General features: G+C 39.9%; 1 pseudogene; it reads right to left on the bottom strand.

The window, feature by feature from the left end:
* Positions 1 to 4,468: 4,468 nt before the first annotated feature.
* LOC121441219 lies at positions 4,469 to 21,933 on the bottom strand (annotated as a pseudogene).
* Between the last annotated feature and the right edge of the window lie 3 nt (positions 21,934 to 21,936).

Genomic DNA, 21,936 nt, shown 5'->3' with positions numbered 1-21,936 from the left:
CTCCTATATAAAAATGATAAAGGGGCTGAGAAAGAAATCAGAGAAACATCACCATTTACAATACCCACAAATAACATTAAACATCTTGGGGGTAGGATAAACCAAAGAAGTGAAGTGCCTGCATGTCTGTCGCCCTAGTAACAAAACCCCAAGACAGATACTGGGATTCAAGCTGGAGATTAGAAAACCAAAACAGTCAAGCCACTAGGAACAAATTTACCTGTACCGAGACTGGACAACTGCAGAGAGCCAAACCTTTGTCTCCTCTCATTTTATATTCCACTTTAGTGCTGGGATTAATGGGGTGACTCCCTAGTACTGGGATTGAAGATGTGAACCACCACCACCTGGATCTGTTTCTGCATCAATCTCGTTTAGGCCAGGGCAACACTGAACTCACAAAGGTCCATCTGCCCCTGTCTCCCAAATCCTGGGATTAAAGGTGTATGATATCACTGCCTGGCTTCTAAAGGTTTAGTTTTATTTTCTTATCTTCAGGTGAGGCTTTTTTATTAAAAATAAATAAAATATCATTATGTGCGACAAGAACTTTAAGTCTTTGAAGAAAGAACGTGAAGAAGACATCAGAAAATCAAAAGATCTCACAAGCTCTTGAAGAAGAAAGATCAACATAATAAAAATGGCATTTCTACCAAAATCAATCAACATATTCAATACAATCCCCATCAAAATCCCAACACAATTCTTTACAGACTTTGAAAGAACAATATTCAACTTTCATTTAGAAAAACAAACAAACAAAAAAAAAAACCAAGGATAGCCAAAACAATCCTATACAATAAAGGAACTTCTGGAGGTATCACCATCCCTGACATTAAGCTCTACTATAGATCTACAGTAATGAAAACAGCTTGGTATTGACAGAAAAACCAACAAGTGGACAACGGAATTGAAATGAAGACTGCGATATTGATCCACACACCTAAGAACATGTAATTTTTGACAAAGAAGATAAAATTATCCAATGCAAAAAGAAAGCATCTTCAACAGCTGGTGATAGCATCACTGGAACTCACCATGTAGAAGAATGCAAATAGGACCATATCTATCCCCATGCACAAAACTCAGGTCCAAATGGATCAAAGAACTCAACATGAATCTCAGCTATGGCTTCATTTCTTCCTGCCATGATATTACAGACTAACCCGCTAAAATTGCAGACAACTTTTACATGCTTAGATTCATAAGAGTTCCCTTGACCATAAAGTCTTCATAGAAATACAATGTTAAATAAAACAGGAGCTATCTCAAATACCATGTGATTACAATAAGGAAGTCCCTGGCAGCTCAACCCTACAGAATAAAAAGCCATAATGATAGTTGCTAGGGCCCAGAGCAGTGAGAAATAAGAGGTGACAGTTGATAAGTATAGAGCTAGTCAGAGAAAATGGAAAGTCAGGACGGTTTCACAACACAGCAGTGAATGATCGTTCTGCTGTGGAACTGTATACTGAATTTTGATATGAATGAGTTTTTAACCTCATTATGCAGACCAAGCAATAAAAATGAATAGAAGCTCTACTAACCAGCGATGCTGCTGTCAAGTGAACGGATGGTAGGTGACGGGACAGGAAAGCCAGTTACATAGGCCAGTAGAGCCGGCAAGGAGCTGACTCCTCTCACTTGTCCTTTGAGGCTCTTTTTTGCCTTCACAGTGAGCTCTGAGCTCTTGAGCTATCGTTGGCTGCTTCTAGTTCTGAGAATTCTATTGAGTCACCAAATTCCAAGTCTCACTTGATCTCACCTACTTGCTTTCTGTGATTAATGTTTGAGTTGATAGGGACGGGGGAGACTGCGAATGACGGACAGACACATCACACAAGAGAGTGCTTGGAATCTGCTGTAATTTTACCAAATTCATGGTTTCATTATATAGTAATCAAAGAACAAATCAGAAGGTCATGTGTCATCAGTTGGCACAGTATGAAAGCTTCTTTTGGTCACATTACCAGGGACAGGTGTTAGACATAAAACATCCTTAGAAAAGGAAATCCTGTCCTTGGGAACTTAAACCTCAGACAAGTGATTTCATCTTATGAATAGAAAGCTTCTGTCTCATTATTGCTATCATGGCCCTTCGTCTTCCTAACCCTTTATTTCATCTAGTGACCAAATATACCTAATCAGTTCTCCGCACCTGTTAAAATATACTTTTTAGTACTTTCTTATGCAGCAGACACCATGGGGGTTGGGAACTAGCAAGCCTATCTATAAAGTTCAGAGTATAATATAACAGTCTTTGCCCATCAACATTAACAAATCTATTCCCTTGCTCATCATACTCCCCATGTATGACAAAAGTTCTGCTGTAGTCTTATACATTCCCATACTGTGTTTCGTTATCCCAGAGCTGTTTCTGAAGAGAATGATCCTTGTCTTGTATATATAAAGACTACCATTATTATGAAAGAAATTGTGCAAAGCTCATATCCCGCATAGCCAGCTAATTGAGAAACCAGTCTATGCCCCAAGGGCGGCCAATACCGGGCTGTCTGCCATTAACCTCCAGGAAGCCTAGTCCCATGCGACACATAGCTCCCGTATGGCATAATGACATGTGTCATGTCACACAGACGACACTGGAGTTGATGTTGCACAGGTGAATTCAGCAGCCAATGAGATTATAACTGCAATGATAGAGGGAAACTCCTGAAACACATTTACAAATTACAATGAGATAACAATTACAGTTTTTGGTACAGAGTATTATAGAGCAACTTTGTACTATATTGAAATACACTAGAAGAAATCTTTCCATATGGCTTAGGAAAAAGTCAATATTCAAATTCTGTCCCCGTGGTGCTGTAAAGATGTCTTAGAAAATAGAAACATTTGCCACGTTTTTGGAAGTTGCAATTTTAATTTCCAATACCCATGTCCCATGGCTCACAACTGCCTATAATTTCTGCTTTTAGATATACAACTTTCTTTTCTGATCTTGGATATGGCATACACACAACATACACATAAGTTTACATTTTTGCAGTCTATAGAAATGTTTCAGTGGTTAATAGCACTTGCTTCTCTTCCTTGGTATCTGTTTTCAATCAACAACTCTCATGTGGCATCTCACAAACATATGTATTTCCATTTCAAAGGAATCCATTGCTGTCTTCTGGACCTCAGGGGCATCTGGAGCAAGTGGTGCATAGACATACATGCAGTTAACACATTAATATATTTTTAAAAAAATAATCTTTAAAATGTGTTCTTAGTCTTCTATAGCTTCTTGTTTATAAGATAAAAGAACTGGGATAGAAAATGATGTGAGGGCTGACAGGAAATTATAAACTAAATACCAATAGAATGTTTGCTTTATCTTTTTATGATTTTTGAGACAGTCTCAACATATATTTCCCAGTAATCTTTTTTTTACATTAAGCACAATACAGCAATTTATTTAGATGCTTAAAATGAATACAAAGGGAAATAAAGACCACAAGATCATAATTCTACAACAGTGTGTCATATATTAGATGGTATAAATAAATACAGCCAGAGGTGCTCAACTAAAGAGGAAACTAAATATCCCAAAATGTAGCACTCAACCATGCTTGCTGCTCTGACACAACACTCTTACAGATCTAAAAGGTGTCAAAATTAGTAACTGTAAAATCAATTTTTGCATGTTATTTTAGCTTAAAAGATCTCAGAAGGAGATCTGAAATATCAGTTTTGACAACTGTAATGTCAAGGATACTCAGAACAAGAAAAAAATCCTATAATACAGGAGAGTCCAGATATATATATATATATATATATATATATATATATATATATATATATATATATATATCTTATGCGGCTGGCCTCTGTTGCAAGATTGTACAAGGTTATGTGCAAAAACTAAGTCTGTCCAAAGGTCCATACTATCGCAGAGTCAAGCTTCTGCTAGGTAAATTAGATATAGCATTTATCACAGAGCAAGAGCAACACTAAAAACCAACCTATGAGCGGCACACAGTAACAGTATCATAAGCATAACTTGAGGCATAAAAGACTATACAAATATACATTTCAACTATTCAGAATAAATACATGAAAAAAGATCCATGTTCCCAAGTCTACTAGACACACTGGACTGGTAGCATGTATGCCTGCCCTGCACTACTATGTGATCAGGGTAAGGCTTTCCCAGGACATCCAACCAAACATCTTACCAAGGGAAAGAAATGCTGGAAAAGCAAACAATGAACTGCTTTTCCCTGTGAGCATTCATGAGCTTATTGGTTTTCCACACTTCATTACTGAATCTACCAGAGAAGGGTCTGAAGCAAGATCAACCAACCACATGTCATAGACATAAAAATAACCACTGGGACTGTAGTGGTCATATGTCCCCAACAGTCTGACTGACCGGTCCTTGCAAGGCAGTGCCAGTTAAAAGACAGCTCTGCAATCAGAACAGAGGTCCAAGATGCAACATGGTCCATGTGTGCCAGGCCCCTCAGGCTTGCTGGCTGCTCAGTTTTACTCCAGTTAAGCTGACAAGCGTGGGATCAGCAACTTCGTCAGTCATGTTGTCAAACTGTTCCCCATCCTCACTGTCAATTGTACTATTCTGCCATTCAATCTGTGGGTTTGGTAAGTGCTCTGCGTTCTCAGATGCATTTTCCCACTGTGACTGGTCCTTGGACCAAAACCCTTCAACTTTTCCATAGGAACTATTCTTCCATTTCAACTGCTCTGTGTCATCTTGCACCGTAGCCTTTTTTGACAGCTCGCTTACTGCTCCTTGCATCTTCACTCTGGGAAGAATCATCAGACCAGGTTCCTGGTTTCATTTCACATGTGAAATCACATGTGAAATGAAATCACATCAAAGTCAGAGATCTGTTGGGAACCAGGCCCACTCTCAGATGGTGAAGCACCATCTTTCCACTCAACTACATCATCTTGGTCTACCTCACTGTCAGAGGCATCATGCATTAGTTTGGTTGGCTCCTCAGTCAAATGGATAGTTTCATATTTTGAACCATCCTCCTCCTCTTTTTGGTCTAGCCTCTTAGATTCCAAAGCATCCTCAGGAATGACCTTCGGTACATGCTCCTCTGAATTATCACTAGGAATTTTAGGCTCAACTTCAAAGACAGGGTCAAAGGGCTGTGGCTTCGACTGGATTCTTCCTCTAAATCCTCAAAACTGTCTGAGAAGCTGTCATCTTCCTTCTCAAGGCTAAGCTTTTTGTCAGCAGTCTTACTAGCATTGCCTCTTGAGTCCTTCTCGTCATGATTTTAGAACAGCCACTCAGCATCAAAGTCCATCTCGTGTTTGACTTTATTTAATTCATGTTAAAGCCTAGCAGCACACCGGGCTTGTACTTCTCACAGTCACGAACAAACTTCTTTCTCTTGTTACTGAAATGGGAAGCAATGTCACTCTTCCATAGCCACAGACTGGCGGCTAACTTCTCAATTTCTCTCCTGGTGTTTGTTGAAGTATCTTGTGAGGAAGCTTTTCCTAGCTTCGTAAGAGTCATCTTCATGACCCTTGGGGTCTACAGCTAAAACAACAGGCTCTTCAGGCTCCTCTTCAAAGCAGCTCGGAGAATCACTGTCATCCTCTAGCTTTCGTTTTTTTAGCAGAGGAAACTCCACCTGTTCATAGGTGCGCTTCACAGGAGCCAGGCCTAGAGACTGATTGAGCCGAGAAGGTGCATTTGTTTTGGCCCGGCCATTCTGGGTTTTTCCAACACCCCTGCAGTGGACTAGGTGCAGGGTGATGGTTGAGACTGTCATGTTGCTAGTATGCACACCAAGGCAATGGATACATTTGTAGGTTAGCTTTTTCTCAACTGGATGAACTGTCTGAATAACTTGGTGACTTTCTCGTAAATGATGTGCGAGTGCATCAGATATGGGTCCTTTTAGGATTGAAAAGCAAAGAGGGCAAAGGGTTTTCCCAACATCTTTTTTATAGGGCACTGCAGCTTGAGGTGAACTTTTAACAGGGACATCTGCTTTTTCCTGAACATTTGGCTGTGGCTTTGGAGGAACCTTGGCATTAGTTTGGGCATGGTAAGCAACTGATTCGGCTGGGGCATCCCTCAGATTGTATGTGGTCACCAGGTGATGGATGTTGGTGTGACTCCCCTGTTGCAATGTCAAATCAAAGCTCAAAGTAGACTCGGTTTTAGGTCCCATCTCTTCATCAATGTGAACCATTCGCATGTGTGCTGCCATCTTTTCCACGTCACTGAAGGTTGAGCGGCAATAGGGACAAGACAGACCATGAATTAACATATGGTTGAGCAGGGTATCTGTGGGCAAATAGCGGTTACATTAGAGGTATTTGCTAGTAAAATTGTGTATTTTGATAATGTAGTTAGCTTCTTCTGGGCCTCTATCAGCTTTATGTTCCTTTTCAAACTGAACACTATAGACATTCTCAGGAAAATCTCGTTACAGATTGTACATATTTTCCACTTCTGAGTAGCACAGTCGTTGCTTGGAGGAGGGCGTGTGGCTGCTGGTGGAGGTTTAGAACCGGATTGACCTAATACTCTAGAAGCCTGTGACTTAGACACAGAGGGAGACTTCACCTGGCCTGGGGGTAGAGAGGTGGTACTGGCAGTCTGCAAGGAGTACCTGGCCGATGCTGGGGGACTTTGCTCAGCACCAAGCCCATACGACCTCCCATTTCCACTTGGAAGTAACTTTTTCACAGACTGAGACTGCTGAGGGATGGAAACTGGAGCCTTGCCACCTAGACCCACTCTCACTGACTGGCCAGCACCGTAGCTCTGGCCTACAGGTTTGACTCCATAGTTGTTTTTCTGCAGGTGAACATTGGACATCCTATTGACTCCTGCTGAGTTGAAGTTAGGCTTTGGTATTGACAATTGATTCACCATCTGCTGTGATGACAGAGACAGAACATTTCCAGAAGAAAGGGAATTGATTCTTGGTGGCAGTCCCATGCCCTTTTTCTCTTGAGATTTGGGAGCAATCAGCATCAAGGTTTTGGCCCGGGGAACTACAACATTTGTGTGCCCAATCATGGCAGTGACCTGATAGTCTATCCGTTCATGGTCCTCAATGACATGCTGCACCAAAGCTTCATAGACTTGGGCATGAAAAGGCATTGCTTGTAGTGGATGTTACACTCTTCTCAGGCATTTGCACCCAGGGGGACAGCACCATTAAGTGATTTTTCCCCTGCCTTTGCTATATATGGTGCTGGTACATGCTGAAAAGGCTCCCTGTAGATGTGCTTCCTGACAATCTAATATAGAGGGTCTCGGTAAGTGCACTTCTTGCAGTAATACACGGCTTGCTCTACACTGTCAGCCTGCTTAGGTTTAAGGCCATCGTTTTTGTTTGAAGCTTTGAAAGTGCTGAGGCTGCTACTCGGTGCGCTGGAGTTTGGAGCACGAAATATTTTAAAGTGTGTTTCCAAAGTCTTTTTATCTGCATTGAAGGTACAGTGAGGGCGATTAAGGAAAGTACTATTTTCAAAGTCTTCACTATGAACATTCCGGAAATGACTTTTGTAGGCAGAGAAGAATTTTGAGGAAAACGGACAAGCACTGCAGCAAAAAGGTTTTGTCTGATAGTCCTGATTTTTTGTAAGTGAAGGGTCCTACATTCCTACATCCTCCCATGTAGTGTTTTTCAAATAAAAGCCATTAGGTTAAAACTGTTTAAAATCCTTGGCTCAGCCTCGAGGCATGCACAGGGCCTGTGTGCTCCAGGGCCCGGCAGTGGGCAGGTGGCAGCAGGGGCTATGGCGGTGAAGACATGCCCAGGGCCTCTTCGTGCAGGCTCCAGCTCGAGCCACAGCCTCAGCTGCTGCGGGGGGTGGTCAGCGGGTGTGGGGGGGGCAGTTTCCCAGTAATCTTGAGATTGTGTTGAGCCATGTTCTACTGCAAAGCACTGGTCTTTTAGGCATGGGTCAACATGCCCCTCTTAAACATTGCATAACTCTCTAATATTTTATTTTTGAGATTAATAATCATTCTATTTGTTCTTCAATATTCTGTGATATATTGACCTATATTTTGATTATGACTATTGGATAACAATAAGAATAGAAAAACTATATTTTGATGATGAATATAGGATATCAATCAGAACAGAAAAATAAAGAGATCAAGAGGATAAAAATTGAAAAGGGAGAAGTCAAACTTTTGCTACTTGTAGAAGATACAATACCATACATAAATGACCCCAAAAATTCTACCAGAGAACGCCTACAGCTGATAGACACCCTCATTAATGGTGCAGGAAACAAGATCAACTCAAAAAAAATCAGTAGCCTTCCTACTTACAAATAATAAAGAAGCTGAGAAAGAAATCAGAGAAACATCACCCTTTATAATAGCCACAAATAACATAACCAAACACCTCAACACAAATCCAGCCATGTTGAACCTCATAGAACAGAAAGTGGGAAGTATGTATATATTCCATACTTTCTTCATCCATTCTTCCATTGAAGGACATCTAGGTTGTTTCTGGGTTCTGGCTATTACAACCAATGCTGCTATGAACGTAGTTAAGCATATACTTTTGTTGTATGATAGGGCATCTCTTGGGTATACTCCCAAGAGTGGTATTGCTGGGTCCAGGGGTAGGTTGATCCCGAATTTCCTGAGAAACTGCCACACTGCTTTCCAGAGTGGTTGCACAAGTTTGCATTCCCACCAGCAATGGGTGAGTGTACCCCTTTCTCCACAACCTCTCCAGAACAGGCTATCATTGGTGTTTTTTATTTTAGCCATTCTGACAGGTATAAGATGGTATCTGAAAGTTGTCTTGATTTGCATTTCCCTGATCGCTAAGGAAGTTGAGCATGACCTTAAGTGTCTTTTGGCCATTTGAACATCTTCTGTTGAGAATTCTTTGTTCAGCTCAGTGTCCCATTTTATAATTGGGTTGATTAGCCTTTTACGGTCTAGTTTCTTGAGTTCTTTTTATATTTTGGAGATCAGACTGTAGGGATAGGTCCCGCCCCTTGGGGGGCGTGTTCGCCTCGGGGTAATGTTTGCCTATAAATTTGGCGAGCATGCTCCCAGCCATCGCTTATGCTTTCCTGATCTCCGCGGGATCCGTGGTTCTGTAAGTCTATTTCTACATTAAAGATATATATATATATATATATATATATATATATATATATATATATTTACAATCTGTCTGCATTTGTTTACGCCTTTACATTTTGGAGTCCAACGTGGGCTATTTTGCCCCCAACTCAAGCGGGTAGCCCGCTAACTAACACAGCACCCTCCTGGGTGCTGTTTTTTAGTTCGTGACTCCAGCCCCAGTGCGGAGTCTGAGACATACTTGGCCACACAGGCCCATTCTGCCTGCCTTGGCTAAGTTTGCAGCGGAACCCCACTGCTTGAATTAGCAGAAGCTTAAGTACCTGCAGTTTTGCAACAAAAGCTGCCACAGCGGCAGATTTGGTCTGATACAAAGTGACTTGGCCGGGCAGTGGTGGCACAAGCCTTTGATACCAGCACTTGGGAGGCAAAGGCAGGCGGATCTCTGTGAGTTTGAGGCCGGCCAGGCAGTGGTAGAACACGCCTTTAATTCCAGCACTTGGGAAGCAGAGGCAGGCAGATCTCTGTGAGTCTGAGGCTGGAAAGGCAGTGGTAGAGCACGCCTTTAATCCCAGCACTTGGGAAGCAGAGACAGGCAAATCTCTATGAGTTTGAGGCCTGCCAGGTGGTGGTAGCGCACGCCTTTAATCCCAGCACTTGGGAGGCAGAGGCAGGCGGATCTCTGTGAGTTCGAGACCAGCCAGGCAGTAGTGGTGCACGCCTCGGCAGGCAGAGACAGGCGGATCTCTGTGAGTTCGAGGCCAGCCTGGTCTACAAGAGCTAGTTCTAGGACAGGCTCCAAAAACACAGAGACCACCACTGGCAGGAACCGATCATTGCAGGTAAAAAATTTTTCTTTTATAAATAAAATGTCTGAACACATTAGTATTCAAGAATTTAACAGTTTCTTTTTTAATTGTACCATGTGGGAGGTTTTACAAGAGGTGTCTATCACCCCACATCTATGGATCCTTCTGGGATTCGTAGTTTTCATTGGCACTAAATGGTTTAATAATAGAAATATGATAAAGTCTTTACAAGACAAATCCAGGATTCTTAAGGCAGAGATTGAACGCTTAAAAACAATTGAGAATGACAACAATCTTCTCAAGAATCAGTTTGAAGTTCTCCAGGCTGATGTTAAGGAGAAATTCATTACTATGGAAGAGGGAACAGCTGATCTGGATGGTAAGCTTCAGTCCCTTTCTGTAGGAAATGAAACATTAACTGAGAGAATCAAAACTGCTGAATGTGACAATCGGATTTTGTCTAAAGCTTATGACAGATTGACGGAAAGATTGTCAATACAAGAAGGCACAGTTTATGCCATAAAAATTATGTCCAAAGATGAGATGTTATCTCTAACGGACAAACTTCATACTTTAGAATCCTCAGTGAAGGCTTTGGAACATAATTCTGGACAGGAGATTCAGACATTGCAGAAGGCAATGGTGAATAGAATTGAAAAGATTGAGGAATTTCTAAATTCTGATGAAGAAGAGCAAAGGGTAGAAAGGCAAATTTTAACTACATCTGTGGGTAAATCTCTCCGGGACAATTTCCAAAAAGCTCTACCTACAGCTCTACCTGCCTTTCCAGTAATAACAACAGAGAAGGTGATTGGTTCCAAAAACCCTAGGGTCATCAAGGAGGATACATGGGAGCCTGTCCGTATGAATGACCTCAAGGAAATTAAACAGGGTGTTATGACTTTTGGGATGCAAGCCTCTTTTGTTAAAGAGATGCTAAGATCTTGGGCCACGACAAGCAGAGCAACCCCCTTGGACTGTCTCCAGCTGAGCTCTGTGGTACTTGAGAGTGGACCACAATTGAAATGGAAATGCTTATTCAGGCAAGAGGCTAGACTCTTAGAACAGCAGGAAAAAGCGAAGGGAATTGACATTTCCCTAGATAAAATTCTAGGTGAAGGGCTCTTTTCTGACCCTCAGGAACAAGCTAATTTGGATGAAAACACACTCTCCATGTGTACTACAGCAGCCTTAAGGGCTTGGGACAGGGTACAAGACCCAGGACAGAGAATGGAATCATTTGTCAGAGTTAAACAGGGTCAGAGAGAACACTTTAGTGACTTTTTACAAAGATTAACTAAGGCTGTACAAATAGGGATTTCTGACCCAGAAGCAAGACATATAATGATTGAGTCTTTGGCTTATGAAAATGCAAATGTGGAATGCAAAAGGATTTTGGGCCCTTTGAAGCTCAGATCAGCGCCCTTAGAAGAATGGGTCTTGCATACATTCAATGTTGATACATTTGATTATGGCACTGAAGCATGGGTAGAAGAAGCAATTTCCAATGGCAAAAGGAGACACCAGAATACCAAATGTTTTAATTGTGGAAAAATGGGTCATATGAAAAGGAATTGTAGACAACGGATTTTCAGAAATAATAATAATAATAATGCATCTTTCAGAAATAATAATAATAATGCATCTTCCAGAATTAACAGAAATAGGAGGACTCAGCCTTCAGGTTTATGTAGAAAATGTGGAAAAGGCAGACATTGGACGAATGAATGCAGGTCTATAAGAGATAGACAAGGCAACCCGATACAGTCAGGAAACGTGAGGGGGGGGCCTCACAGGCCCCCATGGCAAACATGGTTCAGTCATTTCGAGTTTCTGCAGAGAACGTGCCTCATCAGGACAATTAGGAAGCTCCATGCCTACTGTTACAAGTAATAATGATCAGAAAGTTAAGGTACGTGTGTTTTGGCAAACTTCTATAAATGATCAAAGACCTAAACAGAGAGTGTGTGAAAATGGCATTTTTATTACTGGCCTGCTGGACACAGGTGCTGATGTAAGTATCATTACCCCAGAATCTTGGCATCCATATTGGCATCTTCAGAATGTAAATGTTCAGCTCCTGGGAATTGGAAGCCTATCTCGAGTAAGGCAGAGCAGGAGATGGGTTGAATGTATAGGGCCAGAGAGACAAATAGGAAAATTAAAGCCATATGTAGCCAATATCACAATGAATTTATGGGATCGTGACCTATTACAACAATGGAATACCGAAATTAACATTCCTGCTACTTCTAGAGCCTATATTTCTGAGAATAATATTAAAAGATATTACAAACGGAGAAAACCGGCCATTTGGGCTGTACAAGAACAAGCAATTGAGGTCCCTTCAGAGATACCAACAGCCTTGCCTCTAAAATGGTTGACTGAGAAACCAATATGGACAAAGCAATGGCCTTTAGCTGAGGAAAAGTTACAGGCTTTAGAACAGCTGGTATAAGAACAATTAGATGCTGGACATATAGAAAAATCTACCAGCCCTTGGAATTCTCCTGTATTTGTAGTTAAGAAAAAATCAGGTACATGGAGAATGGTGACAGATCTCAGGGCCATCAACAAGGTTATTCAACCTATGGGCCCTCTGCAATCTGGAATTCCTTTGCCCTCTTTATTACCAAAAGGATGGCCTCTCATAGTTATTGATTTAAAGGATTGTTTTTTCACTATACCTTTGCAAAAAGAAGATAGAGAAAAATTTGCCTTCACAGTGCCTACTTATAACAATTCTCAACCTTCGAGGAGGTACCACTGGACCATTCTCCCCCAGGGTATGTTAAATAGCCCCTCCCTGTGCCAATATTTTGTGAACCAACCATTGCAAATAATACGCAAGAAATTTCCCAAATCTATAGTATACCATTACATGGACGACATCTTGTTATCCGATTCAAACATGGATACCTTGAACAGACTGTTTGAAGAAATAAAGATACTTTTACCTAAATGGGGATTGCAAATCGCTCCTGAAAAGATTCAGAAGGGAGATTCTGTTAATTATTTAGGTTATAAAATAGGTTTGCAAAAAATTAAGACACAAAAAGCACAAATTAGGAGAGATCGCCTACGGACTCTTAATGACTTCCAAAGACTGTTAGGAGACATTTCCAGTCTACGACCAGCTATTGGAATAACACCTGATCTAATAATTCATTTGAACAAAACCTTGGATGGTGATAAAGATTTAAACAGTCCCAGAGAATTAACAGCTGAAGCAGAAAAGGAACTGACAATGATTGAGGAAAAATTATAACAGGCACATGTGGACAGGGTGAATCCAGAGCTCAACTGTATTCTCGTCATACTACCATCAAAAATTTCTCCTACAGGAATTTGAATTCAGAGAGATGATATTATTTTGGAATGGATCTTTTTACCACATAAACCAAGTTAGAAACTGAAAACCTATGTGGAAATAGTCTCTGAGTTAATTATAAAAGGCAAGCTGAGACTACGTCAACTAGCAGGCATAGACCCAGCAGAAATTATAGTGCCTTTCACTGCTGATGAACTAAAGAAATTATGGGAAGATAATGAACCATGGCAAAGAGCTTGTGCTAATTATTTGGGAGACATTAATAACAACTATCCAAAAAGCAAGAGGCTTAACTTCATAAAGAGAACTTCTTGGATTCTTCCTTGAATCGTCTGTGATGCTCCAATAACTGGAGCCCGTATTCTATAATGATGCCAATAAATCAGGGAAGGCAGGTTACAAATCAGAAGACTTGGATAAGGTGGAACAAAGTCCGTATAATTCTGTCCAGAAGGTGGAATTATATGCCATTCTTATGGTGCTAAGGGATTTTAAAGAACCTATTAATATAGTTACAGATTCACAATACGCAGAAAGAGTTATTTTACATATTGAAACTGCTGAATTTATACCTGATGATACTGAACTAACCTCATTGTTCCTCCAGGTTCAAGATTTGATCAGGAACAGGCTTTGCCCTATGTACATAACACACATCCGATCCCATACGGGTCTGCCAGGTCCTCTAGCACAAGGTAATGCAGAAATTGATCAATTATTGATTGGCAGTGTGCTACAAGCCTCTGAATTTCATAAAAAAACATCATGTTAATAGCAAAGGTTTGAAGAAAGAATTTTCAATTACATGGCAACAAGCTAAGGAGATTGTAAAGAAATGCCCTACTTGCTCTTTCTATAACCAAATGCCACTGCCTGCAGGGGCTAATCCAAAGGGCACCCAAAGGAATGAAATCTGGCAGATGGATGTGTTCCACTTTGCAGAATTTGGCAAATTAAAATATGTTCATCACACCATTGACACTTATTCAGGCTTTCAGTGGGCAACTGCTTTAAGTTCAGAAAAAGCTTATTCAGTAATCACTCATTTATTAGAAGTCATGGTATCATGGGTATACCTACACAAATAAAGACGGATAATGGTCCTGCTTATATCTCTAGGAAAATGAAACGGTTTTTTGATTATTACAATATCAAGCATGTTACAGGTATACCATACAATCCTACAGGTCAAGCAGTCATAGAAAGATCAAATCGAACTATAAAGGATATGTTGAACAAACAGAAAGGAGTGGAAAATACCCCAAGAAATAGGTTACATAATGCTTTGTTAACTTTGAATTTTCTCAACGCTAATGAGAAGGGAACAACGGCTGCAGAAAGACATTGTATAATGGAAAAGTCTACTGAACTAAATCAACCAGTTTATTTCAAGGATGTGCTGACCTCACAATGGAAGCCAGGAGATGTGCTACGTTGGGGAAGGGGTTTTGCTCTTATCTCCACAGGTAAGGAAAAATTGTGGATACCATCAAAATTAATAAAGGTTCGGTTTGAAGAAGAGAAGCCACTTGGAAAAGATAAATAACAATTCTTGCATAAGGATGGCAAACATACTGATGGTAAGAAATACAGATAGGTTGGAGGCAGGGTTCTTTTCTTATCTCTACAGGAAAATACTCATCTTCAAAGAAATTGAGGGACCCTGAATATTTAATTAATGATGGATGGACACTTTTTGTAAGTATTAATTTATATATATATGTCTTATTAAACATTTCTTTATAAATATAGAGAGCTGGTTTTGAAGTTGGACTCTGGCTCAGTCCCTCTCCAATTCCAAGCCTGTTAGTAAGAGAAAAACCCAGAGTTTCTGGAGTTTCTGTCTCATGTCAAGAGCCATGATATGGGACAGAAAGAAATATGAGTTTAGAAAACATCTTTGCTTTTCTTCATATCTATCATACTTTTCATTGAAAATATCTATCATGCCTTTCATAGAATATATATATATATATGTATGTCTATATTATTAATGTTTAAGTTTTTCACAATGAACAATGAGTTTTTCCTGACGTGACATTTGAAGTTTCCAGGAAGAAGATGGGGCCCCACAACAACAACTCTACCTGGTCGATATGACGTCATGATACTGATAGCTCTACTACAAGACCTGTTTTAGATACCACCTGCACAAGACGATCCCAACTTGGTTAGCTGAAATGGTGCACATCTTGTACAACATTCTGGCCATACCTCCACAAAATACTCAAAGACTATTTGCAATTGTAAAAGACATTGATCTTGAAATTTAACCATCATTTTACTTTCACAGGAACCCCCAGAAAGAACGTCGCCCCCATGAAAGCTGGAAGTAATTCTAGAGTACGACGTTCCCTCTCCCAGTAAAGTTTACCCCTGGGTTTAGGGACATCATTTAGGGGTTGGAAGGTTGGGGGAGGAATTTTGTAAGCTCAGGGATCATTTTGAAAAAAAAAAGAGGGAATGATGGGATAATAGATTTATAATTGTGAGTTACTGCTTTTAGACAAATATATTGGTATCGATTCTTGTATATTGATACAAAGTTAAATTATATTGACTATTGTATGCATGCATGTTTCTATCTCTGTTTAAAACATTTTTTATGTATTGACATAAATTGTATTGATAAATATATATTGTATATATTTACCATATTGCAGTGTACATTTCTACCTCTGACTAAGCAACTTATATAATGTTTGTGTATTGATATATATTTACCATATTGCAATGTATATTTGTACAGTGTTTATATTTGGAGGTCATTATCCTCATTTGTTACACAGTTGTTTATTGTCTTAGTCTTTAAGTTAGATAGATATTGAGAATTATATAGATAAATAGTCATCTAAGTTTGTCATTTATAATTAGACTAATCAGGTTCTCTAGATATATAGAGATTATACTCAGTATAGATAGATAATCTTCGACGTCTTCAAAGAGCTATAGAAAATGGCCTTTAATCTGACTCAGAGTTTCGTGATAGTGAGACACAATTGCTCCTGGCAACACCGCTCTATTCCCGAGAGAATGTTGAGCACCAAAGACACTCCATCTGGAGCCTTTTTATTTGGCAGAACTGGCCTTTGGGCAAAGAAATGCCCATACCTCAACTACTGGCAGAGATACAAGCGTGCTTCAATGGATAAAACAGGACTGTCATATCCTGCCAAGACAGGGTAAGATAGTTTTGAAAAGTTCCTTGCCTTTAATAATGGTATGTCAGTTATGTTAGGCCTTAGCCAAAATTGGTTGACTCAACATTACAAATGAGACTTTGGGTGATTGCCCAGGTAGTCAGTTGTCTCTGTCAATTGTTGCACATTTTGGATATATCTCGTTTGTTGAGTAGTGTTTATTCCCTTCTCAGATCTTTGACGGAGTTGAAGATTATATAATTGTAGTTACTCTCTACATTATTTGGACTCCTTGAGATAGAATGCTTAGCAAAGATTTTGTTCTCAATATTGTTTGTTATATTTATTATTTGTTGTTATTGTATATAGTTGTATTTGGTTTGGTTCTGTCTTATTTAGACAAAAAGGGGAGATGTAGGGATAGGTCCCGCCCCTTGGGGGGCATGTTCGCCTCGGGCTAATGTTTGCCTATAAATTTGGTGAGCGTGCTCCCAGCCGTCGCTTCTGCTTTCCTGATCTCCACGGGAACGGTGGTTCTGTAAGTCTATTTCTACAGAGAAACCCTGTCTCAAAAAAAAAAAAAAAAGCTATAGATATATATATTTTTACAATCTGTCTGCATTTGTTTACGCCGTTACATCAGACCTTTGTCAGTTGTGGGGTTGGTGAAGATCTTCTCCCAGTGAGTGGGTTGCCTTTTTGTCTTAGTGACAGTGTCCTTTGCTTTACAGAAGCTTCTCAGTCTCAGGAGGCCCCATTTCTTCAATGATTCCCTTGATGTCTGTGCTGCTGGGGTTATACGTAGTAAGTGGTCTCCTGTGCCCATGTGTTGTAGAGTACTTCCCACTTTCTCTTCTATCAGGTTCAGTGTGTTTGGACTGATATTGAGGTCTTTAATCCATTTGGACTTGAGTTTTGTGCATGGTGATAGATATGGATCTATTTTCATTCTTCTACAGGTTGACATCCAGTTTTGCCAGCACAATTTGTTGAAGATGCTCTCTTTTTTCCATTGTATACTTTTAGCTCCTTTATCGAAAATCAGGTGTTCATAGGTTTGTGGGTTAAAGTCAGGGTCTTCTATTCGATTCCATTGTTCGAATTCTCTGTTTTTATGCCAATACCAAGCTGTTTTCAATATTGTAGCTCTGTAATAGAGTTTGAAGTCAGGGATGGTGATGCCTCCAGACAATCAGCAGTAAAAAACAAGGACTTCTTGAATTTTGCATACAAATGGATGGAAATAGAAAACACTATCCTGAGTGAGGTAAGCCAGACCCAAAAAGAGGAACATGGGATGTACTTACTCATATTTGGTTTCTAGCCATAAATAAAGGACATTGAGCTTATAATTCACATTCCTAGAGAAACTAAATAAGAAGGTGAATCCAAAGACAAACATATAGTCATCCTCCTGAATATTAACCTTCATCAGACGATGAAATGAGTCAGAAACAGAGACCCACATTGGAGCACTGGACAGAAATCTCAAGGTCCAAATCAGGAGCAGAAGGAGAGAGAGCACGAGGAAGGAACTCAGGACCGCGAGGGGTACACCCACACACTGAGACAATGGGGATGTTCTATGGGGAATTCACCAAGGCCAGCTGGCCTGGGTCTGAAAAAGCATGGGATAAAACTGAACTAGCTGAACATAGTGGACAATGAGCACTACTGAGAACTCAAGAACAATGGCAATGGGTTTTTGGTCCTACTGCACGTACTGGCTTTGGGGGAGCCTAGGCAGTTTGGATGCTCACTTTACTAGACCTGGATAGAGGTGTGCGGTCCTTGGGCTTCCCGCAGGTCAGGGAACCCTGATTGCTCTTTGAGCTGATGAGGGAGGGGGACTTGATTGGGGGAGGGGGAGGGAAATGGGAGGCGGTGGTGTGGAGGAGGCAGAAATCCTTAAATAAATTAATTAATTAAAAAAAAGAAAGTGGGAAGTAGCCTCGAATGCACTTGCACAGAAAACCACTTCATAAATCTAATACCAGTAGCACAGACACTGGGAGCAACAGTAAATTAACAGTACCTTCTGAAACTGAGAAGCTTCTGTAAGGCAAAGGACACAGTCAATATGTCAAAATGGTAGCCTCCAGAATGGGAAAAGATCTTCACCAAACCCACATCAGAGCATTATCTTCAAAATACATAAAGAACTCAAGAAACTAGACATCAAAATACCAAATAATCCAATTAAAAATGGGGTATAGATCTAAACAAAATTCTCAACAGAGGAATATCAAATTGCCAAAAGACAATCCAGGAACTGCTCAACATCCTTAGCCATCAGGGAAATGCAAATAAAACTGAATCTGATAGACCATCTTATACCAGACAGAATGACTAAGATCAAAAACACCAATGACAGCTTATATGGAACAGGATGCAGAGTAAGGGGAACACCCCTCCATTGCTGGTAGGAGTGCAAGCTTTTATAGCCACTTTGTACCTTCAGTGTTCTCTGGTCACATTAGACAAATCTTAAACTATGTCAGTCACCTGCTAGGCTCAGCTTAGTGAATGGAGCTGGTAGTTGACTTCAGCCCACAGGCAGCAGCTGGTAACTGCACCTATTTATGCCACTGAGCACCAACCTAAATGAGAAACTTCATGACTAGCATGCTACATATGGCCCCTTGTCCAGAACTTTTCTTATTTTCTCAAGCCCTGTTTGTATATTCAAGCCCCAATCTGGGTGCCATTTGTAGTCGGATTTTTCTTTTGACCACCAGATCACAAAAAAAAATGACAGTGAGACCTATTAATTATGAAAGCTTGGCCTATAGCATAGGCTTGTTTTTAGCTCTTGTAATTTAAATTAACTCATTCCTATTTACCTGTGTGTTGCTATGTGGCTCGTGGCTTTTACTTCTCCTGTATGTCTTGCTCCTTCTGTATTGAGCTGTTGACTCTGCTTTTTTTCCTAGAGCTCTCTCTGTCAAGAAGTCCCTGCTATACCTTCTTCATAGTTATTGGTCATTTACTTCTATTTACTTCTTTATTATACATTCAAAGTGGCATATCTTTATATGGAGTAAGAAAATATCTCACAACCATGGGTCTTTTAATTTTTTCATATGAAGGTGAGAATTGTCCTTTAAAGATCTGTGAAGAATTATGTCGTAATTTTCATGAGAATTTTATTGAATTTGTAGATTGATTTGGTAATATGGCCATTGTTACTATGTTAATCCTATGAATACATGAGCATAGGAGAGCTTTCTACCTTCTGATATCTTTAATTCCCTTCTTAAATTATTGGAAGTTTTCATCGTGCAATGCTTATACTTGCTTGGTTAGAGTTACCACCAAGATATTTTATATTATTTGAGACTATTGTAAAAAGTATTCTTTCCCTTATTTCTTTCTCAGCCATTTTTATATAGGGGGTTGCTGTGGAATAATTCTTTTGTACAATGTGAAGATTTGTGGCTGTGATTGGCTTAATAAAGAAGCTGACTGACCAATAGATAAATAGGATAAAGTTAGGCAGGAAAGCCAAATTTAGAATGCTGGGAAGGAGAAAGCAGAGTCTGGCAGCACCATCCAGATGCAAAAGAAACAGGAGATGAATATGCCATACTAATAAAGGTAATGCCATGTGGCAGAGTGTAAATAAGGAATATGGGTTAACTTAAAATATACAAGTTAGTTAGTATCAAGCCTGAGCTTTTGGACAAGTGTTTATAATTAATATAAGCCACCGTTGATAATTTGGGTATGGTTCCCAGGATGGAAAATCTCCACTTACTGATTTTTATGAGTTTATTTTTGCATCCAGTCACTTCACTAAAGGTGTTTATTAGTTGTAGGAATTCCCCAGTAGAATTTTGGGAGTCATTAAAGTATATCATATATATATATATATATTATGTCATTATATATATATGGTATAATCATATCATCAGTAAGATACTTTGACTTCTTCCTTTCCAAATTGTATCCCCTTGATTTCCTTCATATGGTGAGCCCACAAGTATTATATAGCAAATGTACAGCTGACAGACCAACAAGTAGATTCATGGGAAGTATACACATATATATCTACATGGAGAAACCCTTTCAGAAGAAGTGAGGGGACATTTGTTAATTCTATAGAAATCTCATGAAATCATGAGATTACTCCATTCTATAATATCCCAGTAGTTTATAAACCTTAACTTTTTCCGTAGGGCAGTCAGATATCTTCCCTTTCACTGTGAAGATCTGGGGTGAAAGCATTCACTCAGTCAAACATTTGTTCTCATAGTCAAAATCTACATAAAAATTTCCCCCACAACTTTCTTTATTGACAGTACTCACTGATAAGAAAGGAGCCCCAAACAGAAGGCAGTATGTCTGCTCTAACAGCAGACTCAGAAAGGTGTAATCTATGGGTCTTCTGCTCTAACTTAGCAAACTACTGATATTCTGTATTTCGCCTTAACCTTGGTTTCAATTACCATAAGATCATAGCCAGGAAATTATCTGTTTTATACAGGAAAAAGGCCTGAGTTGCTAAAACTAGCTTCATAGAGAGAAATTCCCCCTTGGGCACCCTGCTGGAGTCAAAAGCAAAGCCCCAAAAGAGATTCCTCTTAATCAACTAGAGGCTAATGTAAATAAGGTACCTTGCCTTCTTCCCAGGCCCTTGCTATAGCTACCAACACTGTGTTCCCAGTCACCAGGGAGCTTTACAACTATGGCCCCTCTGAGGCTTAAGGTGCCTCCTTGCCAGATCCACCAGTCCTTTGATGATTCTGTGAAATGCATGCTTGATACTTTTGTTACCACCTATGAAATTGCTAACATGTCTTGGTGCCTATATAAACTGAAAATTTTGTGGAGAACAGCCCTTCCTTCTTTTCCCCTTCCCTGCTCTGTTTTTCATCTGACTCCAGATGTCTGATTTTTTTTTAAAACAAAATGAATCTATTATTTACTTGCTAATCATTCCTATGCCTGATATATGCAGTACACAAAACTGATTTTGAAAAAAAAATGAGCGTAACACCTAATATTAAGGAAATACTAGTAAGGCAATATTAAGAAAAGATCAAGATCAAAGTCGTTTATGCTGATGTTTCTTAACTGTGTTGTTTTTCTTCACCTTAAATGTTTTTTTTCCTTTTCTCTTTAACAATTTCTTTATTGATTCTTTGGGAATTTCACATCATGTAGCCTAATTTCACTCACCTCTAACTCCACTCATATCATCTCCTCACCCTAGCAGTGCCCCCAAAAAGAAAAATTTAAAAACAATCAAGATCCATAGGCCCCCTTATGTCATTCAGCTCTGGTGGACAGAATACACCCTCAAGGCAATCTCAGTCCTCATGTTCCAGGCTGCCTGAACCGTACACAGGCTTGCCCAGTGCCACAAAGGTGTTTAGATGTCAATATATGGTGGTGAATTTGAGAGAAAAAGGTGGAATGGTTCATGTGCTCAGGGCCATGGGGATGACCAGGGTATAGGCTACCTACTGTGATCATTGTGGCAGTGATCATAAGGCCATGTTGGTCTAGGTGGACTGTGCTGCCATCCAGGGAACATGATGGCATCGGGCCTGGTTTGCTGCAAGGGTACATGTCTGGGTCCATTCT

Source organism: Microtus oregoni, unplaced genomic scaffold (genome assembly GCF_018167655.1).
Source record: "Microtus oregoni isolate MIOR12 unplaced genomic scaffold, Mior012 000074F_001, whole genome shotgun sequence".
NCBI lineage: Eukaryota > Metazoa > Chordata > Mammalia > Rodentia > Cricetidae > Microtus > Microtus oregoni.
Note: the sequence above shows the minus strand (reverse complement) of the source record. Positions and strands in the feature narration are given on the sequence as shown.